Below are 13,374 nucleotides of genomic sequence, written 5' to 3' on the forward strand. Positions count from 1 at the left end.
CCTTTAATCCCAGCACTCGGGAGGCAGAGGCAGGCAGATTTCTGAGTTCGAGGCCAGCCTGGTGTACAGAGTGAGTTCCAGGACAGCCAGGGCTACACAGAGAAACCCTGTCTCGAAAAATAAAAAGAAAAGAAAAAAGAACAAAATTTTAAAAAAGAATACGCACATCACATTGTACTACATACAAAAGTAATTTTTGCCACTTTGTACATAAAAACATTTAATTGTGGGGGCTGGGAAGATGGCTCAGCACTTAAGAGCACTGGCTGCTTGCTCTTCCAGAGGTCCTGAATTCAATTCCAAGCAACCACATGGTGGCTCACAACCATCTATAATGAGATCTGATGCCCTTAACAGTATACTCAGAAATGAAATAAATAAATCTTTAAAAGAAAAACCATTGGGCCGGGCGTGGTGGTGCACACCTTTAATCCCAGCACTTGGGAGGCAGAGGCAGGCGGATTTCTGAGTTCCAGGACAGCCAGGGCTATACAGAGAAACTCTGTCTCAAAAAACAAGACAAAACAAAACAAAACAAAAACACAAAACAAAACAAAACAAAAAAAGAAAAGAAAAAGAAAAACCATTTAATGCAGATTAAAAATGTTTAAAAGCTATGAATAAGGTTTGTACTCTTGATCACTACAGTGTTAAGCTCTAAAAAGAGGCAGCACATGCCTACCATTCCAGCAGTGAGAGATGGAAGTGGGAGGATTGGAAGTTCAAGGTCATCTCGGAATACACACACACACACACACACACACACACCCCTGGGATACATGAAACTGAAGAAGAAGGAGGAGGAGGAGGAGGAGGAGGAGGAGGAGGAGGAGGAGGAGGAGGAGGAGGAGGAGGAGGAGGAGAAAGAAGAAGAAGGAGAAAGAAGAAGGAGAAAGAAGAAGAAGGAGAAAGAAGAAGAAGAAGAAGAAGGAGGAGGAGGAGGAGGAGGAGGAGGAGGAGGAAGAAGAAGAAGAAGAAGAAGAAGAAGAAGAAGAAGAAGAAGAAGAAGAAGAAGAAGAAGAAGAAGAAGAAGAAGAAGAAGAAGAAGAAGAAGAAGAAGAAGAAGAAGAGGAAAGCGAACTGAGGATATATGAATTCCACAGGGCACAATCATGAATGAATACAGCTGGACTATTCAGAGTTTCCTCAAACTGAAAGTTATTTAAAGTCCTACTCATGGTAGTATTGAAAAATCAACTGGAGCTTAGTCAATGAAAATGGCTGTACAGCCATGAAAGTAAATTAATATTACAAATAACGTAAATAATTCTCACAAAGCAAACAATAAAACCAGGATTACCAAGAGTGTAGGCTAGTGAAGCTGTTTATACAACATTCAGACACATGGAACTGCTTGACAGTGTTTGAAATCCGAGATCTGGTTGCCTCCAGGAAGCGGCAGGGGGGTGGGTGAGGGTTGGGGGGTGGGGTAGGGGGAGGACAAGGGGCTTGGTAGTGACAGGACTCTATTTCTTCAGTCTGAGTGATAGAGGCAAGATGTTACTTTGTGAAAACTCCTTGAATTATGCCTTTATTATTCCTGCAGTTTCCTTTCTGGGTTATAGTTCAATATATAAAATTGTATTAAAAATTAGCGCTGGGCACTGGTGGCACACGCTTTTAATCCCAGCACTTGGGAGGCAGAGTCAGGTGGATTTCTGAGTTCGAGGCCAGCCTGGTCTACAGAGTGAGTTCCAGGACAACCAGGGCTACACAGAGAAACTCTGTCTTGAAAAAACAAAACAAACCAAACAATTAGCTAACTACATTTCAGTATTATAGAGTACCCCCTGCCTAGATAACTGGACATTCTGGCCACCTTCTCATTTGTATTGGTATACACACGGCCTGTTGGAAAACTATTCTGATGGTCTTGGCCATAATTTTAAAGAAGTTATAAGTTTATTTTTTTTATATAAAAAAAGTTTTGCTGGGTATCACTCAGTGCTGATTAACAGTAAAAAGTTGGTTAAAACATAGTTTTGACAGACAGGCAGGCCCACACTGGGAAAGGAAATCTGACATTAAGTTGGGAGACAGAGCATGAGCCTCGGATGACAAAGTCAGTCATCAGAGTCACCTAGCTCATGTCTCCACACAGTTGACAGTGTGTCTGTTAGTCTTCCCTTCACTTACGATTCCTCAGCCCCCAGTTCTCTCCGACTTCTTGTAGATTTACCACAGCAGCCTCTGCATAGGACAGTCCTTCCTAGCTCTTGATCTATTAATAGCTACTTCTTAAACAGAGGGCAGGTGTCACTGGTAAGAAAACGCCTGTGGACCACGGGAAGGCCTCTGAGAGGGAAGGCCTCTGAGAGGGAAGGCCTCTGAGAGGGCTCCCAGTGACTCCCCTCCCTCTGGTGCTCATGCTTTTGTGTAAACTCAGGCTGGGCCTATGACTATCTCAGGGTAGTCTGGCTTCTTACATGAGATGCTCTAGAGGCTCACGACAGGCTGGACCGAGTAATTCCAGTCTAACCTCCAGGATACAGATGAGGTTGGGTTACCTAGGATACAGATGAGGTTGGGTTACAGAAGCCTGGGCTCCATCTCTTCTCTGATCACTCTCTCTGTATCTCAACATCCTTGCCCTGGGAGAAGTCCACTGCCTAGAATAGCCCTGTCTTTGACTAATAGCCAGTGGGGATTTGAGGTCAATAGTCAAACCAGTGTGCTCAGGGTGAGACCTCTCCCAAGTCAAGTGTTCAGATAATAGCATCCCAGAATCACGCACCCATCTAAGCTATACCTAGACTACTAGCCCGAAGAAACTGTGAGCTAAGGTAAACTTATTGTGTAAACAACTAGTAGTTAGAGTAATTTGTTACATAGCAAGAACACAGCCCGCATTTGCTCCAACCCAGACCTAGGTCTTTCCTTACTATCACCCAAGGCTTCCTACAAACACAGTAATTGTATTTGTCTCACACAGTGTAGGGATCGGCTGCTTACATGCCCATCTGCCCCATGAAAGGGTTCAGGAACCATGTCTTGAACTTTCAAAACCTCAGTTCTTAGAACTAAAGTTGCATATGGTATGTGTTTGATTAACACATGAAAGAATGAGTAGCTGTTGAACCTTGGGAAATAGCAATCTCTGATTATTAGTCCTCTAGTTTGAAAATGAAAGCAGGGGCTGGAGAGATGGCTCAGCGGTTAAGAGCACTGATTGCTCTTCCCAAGGTCCTGAGTTCAAATCCCAGCAACCACATGGTGGCTCACAACCATCCGTAATGAGATCTGGTGCCCTCTTCTGGAGTGTCTGAGGACAGCTACAGTGTACTTACATGTAATAATAATAATAAAAGAATGTATATAGAAAAAAAAAGAAAATGAAAGCAAATATAAGTTATGGAATCATTTACAAGGTAAATGAGCATGATGTGGGAAATGAGAGGATGTAAGAGAAAGGAAGGCCCAACTTTGGGATAATCGGGTACTCCTAAGAGAAAGAAAACCTTTCCTTAATTAGAGTCTCACTTTGTAGCCCTGGCTGGCCTGGTACTCACTATGTAGACTAGTTGGCCTTGAATAATAGGGATCTGCCTGCCTCTGCCTCCCTGGTGCTGGCATTGAAGGCATGTGTCTTCATGCCTGATCCACAATGTAATCTCATCACCATGCCTTTGAGAGATGGGGTATTTACCATCGTCCCTAATTTCAGGTGTCTTGAGATTTCCTTGTAGGGATGGTTCTGATGCTAAGGTCCTGTTCCTCAATTGGTTCTTGATCTGTCAGTAAAGAAGCCATGTATCAATTGCTGGGCAGAAGTAAGAGGTGGGACCTCCAAGTCCTTGGAGGCAAGAGACAGACACAGGAGAGGAGAGACAGAGCTTGCCGTGCTTCAGAGAGAGAAAAGCCATGTGAGATCTTGGGAGGGGCAGCGGCCTGTGGCCACTCCCACAGGTGGGTGCTTGGAGATGTTTAACAGGTACTCAAATGTAACTGAGAAACTAAAGTTTAGGACAGTGGAAGGTGCAGAGCTAAGAGTATTGATAAGGGCACGCTAGCTGCAGGAGTTTAATAATGACCAGCAATTGTGCCAAGAAGGCCAGTTGAAAATGAACAATGTGCATGTCTGTGTCCTTTATCTGTGGATTCAAGGGAAGCTGGGTGGGGGCTGGTAGTGTTGCCCATTCCCGGAGCTTAGGCAGAGTAACAAAAGCTACATGCTACATTTTCTTGACAAATGAAGTGATACTATAGGACTTCTGAGGCATAAATGGTAATGCCATTCCCACCCTATTCATTGGCAAACTAGAGCATTCCATGTAAGAAGCCAGACTACCCTGAGACCACTCTATAATGAGAAGGCTAAGCTGCCTGGAGAGCCTGTGAATAGGACTCTGGTCAAAAGACCTGGATTTTGCATCATCATCCTTACCCAGGAGTTAGATGTAAAAGCCTTTAGATGATTCTAGTCCACAGTTGTAAAGCCATTCTCAGATTTCAAAGTCCTCCCAGGTGAGGCTCTGAGTTCACACAGTGGAGACAATCCAACTCTCTGACTTTCTAAACCCATGAGTGTGGTTAAGATGTCTTATGCCAATACCTAAGACTGTGACTTCAGAGAAAGCAGTGTGCATGGTGTGGTCAGGACAGATGACAGCACACAGTGGGTTGGGACCATGAGATAGCTGGGGGGGGGGGGTGATTGAATGGACAAAGGGGAGTGAGGAAAGCCAGAGTGAAAGATGACGGAGAGGGCTTAGGGGGTTGTTGTTGGGTGGAGTATGCTGGAGTGGTAAGCAGAGCCAGGGGTGACACTTAGAAAGTAATACATGGGGGCGGGTGATCAGGGAAAGAATGAAGGATTTGGCTTGAAGAATTTCTGCTGAGACTAGAAGAAAGGAATGGAACTTGTTGGAGACAACGGCCAAACAGCATTATGGAGTTGTGACCAGGAGGACTATGGGCTGAAGGAAGTGCAAGGTCCAAGAGACTGGGGTCCCTTGCAAGTCAAGATACATGAGAACAAGGCATGAAATAGCTGAACAGAAGAAAGAATGAGCCAGAGATCGTGGTCCCAGCTCAGGGCCAAGACCTCGCCAAGTCCTGGGGCTTGACATGAAATCCCAGGAGGAAAGCAACTCCCAGATGTCTAGGCTAATCTACTGTCAACCTAGGATGTAAAATCTCCAGAGATGCCATGGGATTAGAGATGGATGGGAGAACATCAGCTAGGACTTGAGTGGCCATGAAGAATGTTGGCCTTGAATGTCTGTCTGCAGGAGCAGGAGTGGTGGGTAGCCTGAGACTCAAAAAAAGGGTTGAGAGTAGACACGCAGTAGTGTGGAAGAGGGAGCCACGACAATCCAGCCACTGCCTCTGTCTCTGAGTTTCATGGCTCCAGTAAACATTTTTCCCTTAAAGGGCTACAGAAAAAATGAAAAACTTTTTATTTTATTCAATTTTATTTGGTAAGACTACAGTCTTAGCTGTCCTGGAGTTCACTCTGTAGACCAGGCTGGCCTTGAACTCACAACTCAGAGATCCACCTGCCCCTGTCTCCTGAGTGCTGGGATGGAAGGCACGTGCCATCACTGCTAAGCGAAATGAAAACTTCTGTAAAGACAAATATGAGAGTCTTCTGTGAGACTAGTAGTGAAAGAGTCATGGGAAGAAGGCAAGGGTTAAAAGACAGGCAGAGGCCCCAGAACAAACAGCAAGTAGAGGGTTCCGGGGGCATAACGGCAGTGTAGGAGCTGGACCACCAATGAGCAAGAAATGTAAGGAGGAAAACTAAAGGTCCAGGGAGGAAGGCAAGGCTAATATGAGCAGGGACCATTTTTGTTCTGGAGCCCATGTTTTAGTCAGGGTCTACCATAGAGTATTCAGAGGCCACATCTTGTGTCGGGAAGCCCATGAGGGTCAAAGTCTCAGTGCCCAGTACCCAGGTCTTTTCACCACACTCTGATTCAGCTCTCTCTCCCTAAGTTCCTAAGAGTCTGGAGGTGCCCATAGCTGATGGTATGACCCAAAGCTACTTGACTGTCTGGCAAGGGCACTGCTGGAGAGAAGATTCGATAGCTGGGGATGATGCTTGACTCCAAGATCCCTTAGCCAGCCTGGGCATCTTAAGTCAGGAAATTCCAGAGAGCAGTGGCTCTTCCTGTTATGGCTTGTGCTATAAATGAAAAAGGAAAATATGAGAGAATTCTTGAACTCTCATGAGAGGAAGACAATAAAAAGCCATTTGACCACCCAACTGGAAGTTCTTTTTAAATAACTTTCTTCAGCTATTTTAAGACAGAAATAGACAGGCTCCTATTCATAAGCTTGGTAAGTAAGGGTGCCTGTGACAGAGTCATTCTAGAGTCTCTGCCCTGCTGAGCCCCAGGACAATAGAGAGAGAAGTGTGATCCTGTCTGTGGACAGGCCAACACATGTTGCTCCAGTAGGACATCCCACGTCTCCATTTCCCAATCTCTCCTTACATCCTTTGCCTTTCATGGAGTTCACACATGTCATTGCAGTGGCCAGAGCAGCAGGATGTGAAACAGCAACTTAGAAAAGAACATCTCTCCTGAGTTCTCAGAAAGATAAGCTTAGCTATGACCCCATTAACCTCCCAAGCTTACCTATGAAAGCATTCCAGGTTTGAGGCATCAGTCATCCAGAGCCTTCAAAGTCTGTCACCCTAACTCACTCTGTTGTCTTTACAGCCTCCTCGATGGTCTTGTGGCCAGGCGTGGTGGCACTCACCTGCAATGCCAACCTTGGGGGGGGGGGGAGACCAGCCTGGGATTCACTGTGTCAAAATGCACAGAGCAGTGAAACATGATACAATGATAAAATGTCCTTGTTTTAACTACAAAATAACCTTCAAACTAGATCTGTTCTGTGGTAGAGGTCGTTATCCAGACTCCCCTACTTCATCAGGCCTCATTACCTCAAGAGAGAGAGAGAGAGAGAGAGAGAGAGAGAGAGAGAGAGAGAGAGAGAGGTGAAGTGCCTGGGAATCCCTGAATGTTCTGTTCTTCCTGAACCATGGGGTCTTGGGGATCTCTGTCCCTGTCACTAGCTTTCTCTCCATCTTTTCCAAAGTCTGGCTTCTTCCGTTATAGCCTCTGCTAACCAGTTCTTCTCATAATAGGGTTCTCTTCACACCAACCCCTGTGTTCACTGCTGTCTGCCTACAAGGCTCAGCATTTCCTAGTTCAAATTCCCCAGGTTAGAATCTGATTAACTGGCTCCTTTTTTTTTTTTTTTTTTTTTTTGTGCAGCCAACTTAACCTGACTGTAGCGGCCTCTCTTCCTGTCTGTGATGAGCAGCCAAACTTAGAGTGGAGCAAAATCGACTGGCCTGAGAAATGATGCCCTATTCCCCACTTCACCCAAGACTGTTAGTCAAACATATGCAGGCAGGAAAGCACCATACACACAAAATAATAAACTAATTTAAAAAAAAAAAAGAACATCTGAAAGTCAGAGGATAAGTCTGGGGTTATGAATCTTACAGTCTCTTTGAGCTTGCAGAAACAGGTTCTTGGTAAAAGGGAACCTTTACCACTCATTATCCCTGGACACCAGGAGCTTCAGACTTGCCCCAAAGGAGCCCACAGCCTATGTAGTATGGCAATGAGGAAGCCAATGGGGAACTCTGAGCTGTGTCCTGTCCAAGACACCCATAGAAGTGTGGCTGGCCCTGAGAGATTGAGAAGGCTCCTCTGGGGAGGAACCAGCCTGATTACTTTTAGAGTGATGGTCAAGGGTATGTTGGACAGCTAATCTTTGGTTGCTAACACCGTATTGCTAAGAACATTGTTGTCTGGGGAGATTTGGTACCATCAGTGGCAGAACTATCAACCCAAAGTTTGGTCACTCTTGATGGCACTCAGTGAATATTCTCAGAGCTGGTCCCTGGCTCTTCTAGGTGAAGCCACCTCCCCCCTGTCCTGTCCCCAGATGTCACCCAGTTGCCTGACACGCTGGTAATTTTAAATGGATGGAAATCTGGAATAACTTTGCCATTTAGACCTGATTTCAAACTAAGTCTCTTCCACTTCAACGTATAATAAGGCACACTAGCTTGGCTTTTTAGACTGTCCATTTCCCATCCATATAATGAGATTACAGGGACCACTGCCATACAGCACTGATGAGAAGATGCAGCTCTGAAGGGCTCTGTCCTGGGCCACCCTGCAGCTGCATCTGGGCAAACCACATCACGCTCAGCCAATGGACTCCCTCAGAAAGTCTGCTGTGAGGATGCTCAGAGCCCAGGGCCATTCTCCCTCCCTCTTGTTTACTTTCAGTGTGCATCCTGCTTGTTTTCTTTCTGCTCCCATCATCCTAGCCCAGCCCTGCAACGCTAGCAACTGCAGGCCTTCCCAACGGCATTGGTGAAGCCAGTGTGCGGCTTTTCCAATGCTAAACGAATTGGCTTTAACATCTTCAACCCCAGCACCACAGCTGAGCAGGGGCCCTGCTCCACATTTCCAGGAGAGCTTACTGGAGGCCCTCTTCCAAACATCTGACTTTTGAAATTTCAACAGGCTACTCCCTGTGTTCTTGTCCAGTCCCTCAGGTAGCTGCCACTCCCCACAGCTGCTACCTGTGTTCTTGCTTTGATCTGAGTGCATCCTCCTAAGACCTGTTTGTTAAAAAACTAAAGCTCTTAGGATGTGGTGTCATAACCCCTTCAACCCCTGCACTTGGGAGGTAGAGGCAGGAGATTATTCTCTGGCTTTGAGGCCAGCCTAGGCTACGTATCTAGTTCCAGGCTAGACAGAGCTACATAGTGAGACTCTGTCTCCCTGTCTCAAGACAAACAAATCAACTAAAGACATCCTAATGGGCTGGAGAGATGGCTCAGCAGTTAAGAACACTGACTGCTCTTCTGAAGGTCCTGAGTTCAAATCTCAGCAACCACATGGTTGTTCACAACCATCCGTAATGAGATCTGATGCCCTCTTCTGGGGTGTCTGAAGACAGCTACAGTGTACTTACATACAATAAATAAATAAATCTTAAAAAATAAATAAAGATACTCTAATGCTCAATGCCCTAGTATTAAGAGGTGGAGTCTTTGAGAAGCCATTTGTTCCTGAAAGCAGAGTTCTTAGGAATGGGATCATTGCCCTTAAAAATGCGTCCTTAGACAATCATCTTACAGGGTAAGCACATAGGAAGGACACATCTCTGTGCCAGGTGAGTCCTGACTACAACTGAACCTGAGGAGCCAAGCATGGAACCCAGGCCCGTGTGCTTACCAGGCAAGCTCTTTACCACTGCATTCTCTGGGACTCTGGCTCCAGCCCATGCTAAACTCTCAGTCGTGTGCACGTTATGATTCCTTATGAGTTCCTAGCCATTGTTTATCCTCCCCCCCCTTACTCAGCATGTATTATTCACTATCACACATCAGGCCCGGTGGAAGTCATTTGATACTCTACTGAATAAAGTCCAATCCCAGCCCCTCTCTTAGTTCACAGTGTGGAGGGAGGAGGCTGGACACAGGGGCCACTCTGGCAATAGCTCCTGGCACCTCTTCCAGGCCACTTTTCTTGCTGCCATCACAGGCATTCTCCAGCAGGCACACTTCCAAGCCCTGTTGACAGATCTTCAGAAGCAGGCATTATGGGAATGTTAACTCAGGATTGCTTGGTGTTATTATTGTTTGTTTAATTCCCCATCCTTAGGTGTAAATGATTCAGGATTGATGTCGTCCTCAAATGGCTCATGCTGACATCTATTTGGACACGTTAGCACATGGGAAGCACATGGGCCTGGGACATGAGAAGATAGCCTATAAAAGGTGGCAAAGGAAGTCATCCACATAGTCAACAATATTCCCTGAGTTCAGACACTGAAGCAGGTTATAGGCACAAGGACACAAGACTTGAGAAGCCAGCAGGTCCTGGACCTAATGAATGGATGTCTGCTTCATTGATTGGAACTGCATGACCTCTGAGGACACGGCCTGCACGCGGCTGGAGGTGACACCTGCATCCTGGTGTGACACAGGCGCTTCTGGGTGTCCTCTGCCTCCTTCCTTCTGAGCCTCAGTGGGAGATGGCTGCCCAGTGTGGTTTACCTTGCCCTGGACACTCTGAACTGTTGGCCAGAGGCTGTGTTTAAATAGTAAGCATCTGCATTTTTAATGTTGACTGGAATTGGAAAAGCGGCAGTAACCTTTCCAAACCGATATTGTTTTTTCCATGATTGGGCTGGGCTGACCTGCAATGCTTAAATGGAAAGTTTAAAGTCTTTTCAATATCACAGAGAGTGCAGACTCATGCTAGGGTACCCGCAGTGCTGGCACTCTGAAAGCCTCCTCCTGTTTTCACCGTTCCACATTAGTCCTCGGCCTAAAGGACAGACGGTGAGGACCATGGACCCTGTATCCCAGGAGAGAAAGACAATGTGCCCAGGAGATCGCAGAAGCTCAGAGGTTTGGAACCAGAGCCCTGGCCTCACAACTGCTCCAAATGCCACCTGGGGCCTTGGAAAAGTTGCTCACCTTCCTCTCTTGTAACATGGGACTAAGAAAGCCCACTTCACAGATGCTGCGGATGCTCAGTGGGCAGTGGCTTTTGTCCTTGTACCCACAATTGCATGTTTAAGGTGAGAATCCTGGAATGCAGGTCTCTTACTAAGGGACCCAATGGGCACAGAGAGGTTAAAGATACTGAGCCAGTGTGTGTGTGTGTGTGTGTGTGTGTGTGTGTGTGTGTGTGTGTGTTTATGTGTGTGTGTTGAACGCAGGATCTTACACATTCTAACTACACTTTCCCACTGAGCTACACTGCCAGCCTTGTAGTTTGGTTTAAAAGCAAGACATGTTCATATTCACTTCATTCAGATGCTCATAAATAAAACATGCTGTGACAGCTGTCTACAAACTTTATGATGTGTACACTTTAGTTCTCTGCTTCTTTTTAACTTTTGGGTTCCACCCACCCTGGCACTGGGGATCAAACCCAGGGTCTTCCACATGTTAGGTTAGCACTCGACTACTGGTCTCTATCCCAGACCTTTCTCTATTTTTGCTGTAGTAAAATTCATACCACTGTCCAATGGGGTAGCCAACAGACATATGTGGGTATTTTAAAAACAATGAACTAAAGGGTATAACATTGAAAACCAGCCCCTTAGTTGCGCCAGCTGTACTTCAAGAGCTCTGTGATCACGCATGACTAATGTCCACTGCAGCAAGAGGACATTCCGCTCATTGCAGGAAGCACCATTGGAGAGTGCTGAGTGAGAGAGACAGACTGTGGGAGGGGGAGGAGGCGTGGCTTGTGGTTTCCCCAGTGTGGTTTTCAGGTCAGAGCGGTCTCCCATCCACACCAGTATTGCCTACTGCTGTCATCCTCATGCAGGTCATGTTTAGACAGTCATGTTGGTGAGACTTCACAGTGCAGTTTCTGCCATTTATAAGAGACACAGTCTCACACCAAACTTCCTGTTCCTCTGGCTCTTACAGTTTCTCTGCTCCCTCTTCAGAAATGATCCCTAAGTCTTAGGTGCAAGAACTGTGTTGTAGATGTATCGGATGGGATTGGGCTCCACTGATAGTCTTCTATTCTACTTGTATTCTAAAGACTACACTACCCAGTTTCCCTTTCAGGCTATGGGAGACATTTCTGCCCTTATAAGGATCTATATGGCATCCTCTTCTGTAGATAATTTTGCCATTTGCTAATGCTGGTGAGTGTCCCTTGCTGTGAGTACACATGGTCCCACCTAAGGTCAGACCAAGCCCCCTCTCCCCCAGCCTTTGTCTCTCAACAGCTTCTTAAATAATCTAATAACCACAGCTCTGCATTTTGATTTGTTGTGTTTTCTGTAATGGTCTTTTTCTGTTGCAAGAGAAGTTTCCATGATAAAGGGTGAGAACTCTCTATGGGTATAAGAACAAATATTTAGAATGTTGTTAGGGATTATGCCGGTTTAGTACATCAGGTTCTCTAAGATCTATGATTTCACTAGCATTTATGAGCACTTATGTGTGTGTGTGCACACATGTGTAACAACAATTAAAGAAAAAGAGGCTGTGATTTGAAAGAGAGCAAGGGGTGAGGTACATGTGAGGGTTTCGAGAGAGATCAGGGAAGGGGAAATGATGTGATTATATTAAAATGTCAAAAAAAACCCTACCCTTTCTGAAATGATAGATTTATCCCCTTATAGTTCTGAATGTCCAGAGTCCTAAAATCTATTCTACCTGGTTACAACCAAGGAGCTGGTGTTGGTGGGCTGGCTCCTTTGCATGGATCAGAAATCTAAACAGGTCGTCCAGGGTCGCAGCCAACTCAAGATCCCTGTTCAATCACATCTGCAAAGTCATGTTAGGGTGACAGTCACAGATCCCTGGACTTCCTTGAATGTGGGTACCATGGGTCTGATCTGTTCCAGATAAGCAGAGGAGAGTATGGGGTGCGGTGCCAAAAGAAACACACTATTCTTCCAGAACATTCCTCATTCGTGCCCATCCTTGCACATGATTACCCAAGTGTGGAAACTGTACTGAACATTTGTCCTCGGGTAGAAGAGGACAGTTTTCTTCTCTCAAAGAAGAGACAGTATGAAGAAAAGCTTAGATTCATTTGGCATGATGAACATTACTGTTTGAAATTCACATAGATTTCATCCCGTTCAGGAGAGATCAAGGGCTCTTTGCAACGCATCGAAAAAGTGTCATATTGTCAGCGCCTTGCCTAGGCATCCACAGGTAGCTCTCACAAGTGGTTGTTGGCTCCTTTCCCTCTCTACATGGACCCAACTCCTTTCGGGCACACCCAGGGCAGCTGTACTGCAGGGTCCTAGGACTGCCTTGTCTGCCCAGCCTTGCACTGGCTCCTCCTTGCCCAGCTTCCGCTGCCATACAGTGTGGGGTTGCCCTTCGTGGAGCACCTAAGGGACACCTCCTCTGGCCTATGGATGTTGGTCCAAAGAGTTCGTCACATCTCGCCTCCTGGATCTTCTCTAGTTCTACTTGTCCGATAATGGTCTCATCGATCTCCCAGATCTTATTCATCCACTATCCAGAGCATTGCCCAATCTTACCCTCTCCATTTCTTACTCCCTTTATCGCCCCCCCCCCCCCCAGTGGTGACTCCCAGCAAGAGGAAAAAAAAAAAAAAAAAACACTAGTATTTTGTTTGTGTGGTTGTTTATAGTCTTTGTTTTAGAAGTTTCCAATCCGTCCTAGAACATCAGAGAAGACTGATTTTGTAAAATAAAATAAAATCTGAAAAATACATTTACTGTGTTAGTCTGCGTACTCTAATAAAATACCCGAAGAAGGCTAATTAAGTAAAGAAAAGAAGTGTATGCATTTCAGGGGTCTGGAGGCCCAGGGCAATGCCCTTGGCATCAGCTTGGCTCAGTAAGGTCCTTTGCTGATGATGTAACCATAGCAGAGAC

Source organism: Mus musculus, chromosome 4, assembly GCF_000001635.26.
Source record: "Mus musculus strain C57BL/6J chromosome 4, GRCm38.p6 C57BL/6J".
NCBI classification, from domain to species: domain Eukaryota; kingdom Metazoa; phylum Chordata; class Mammalia; order Rodentia; family Muridae; genus Mus; species Mus musculus.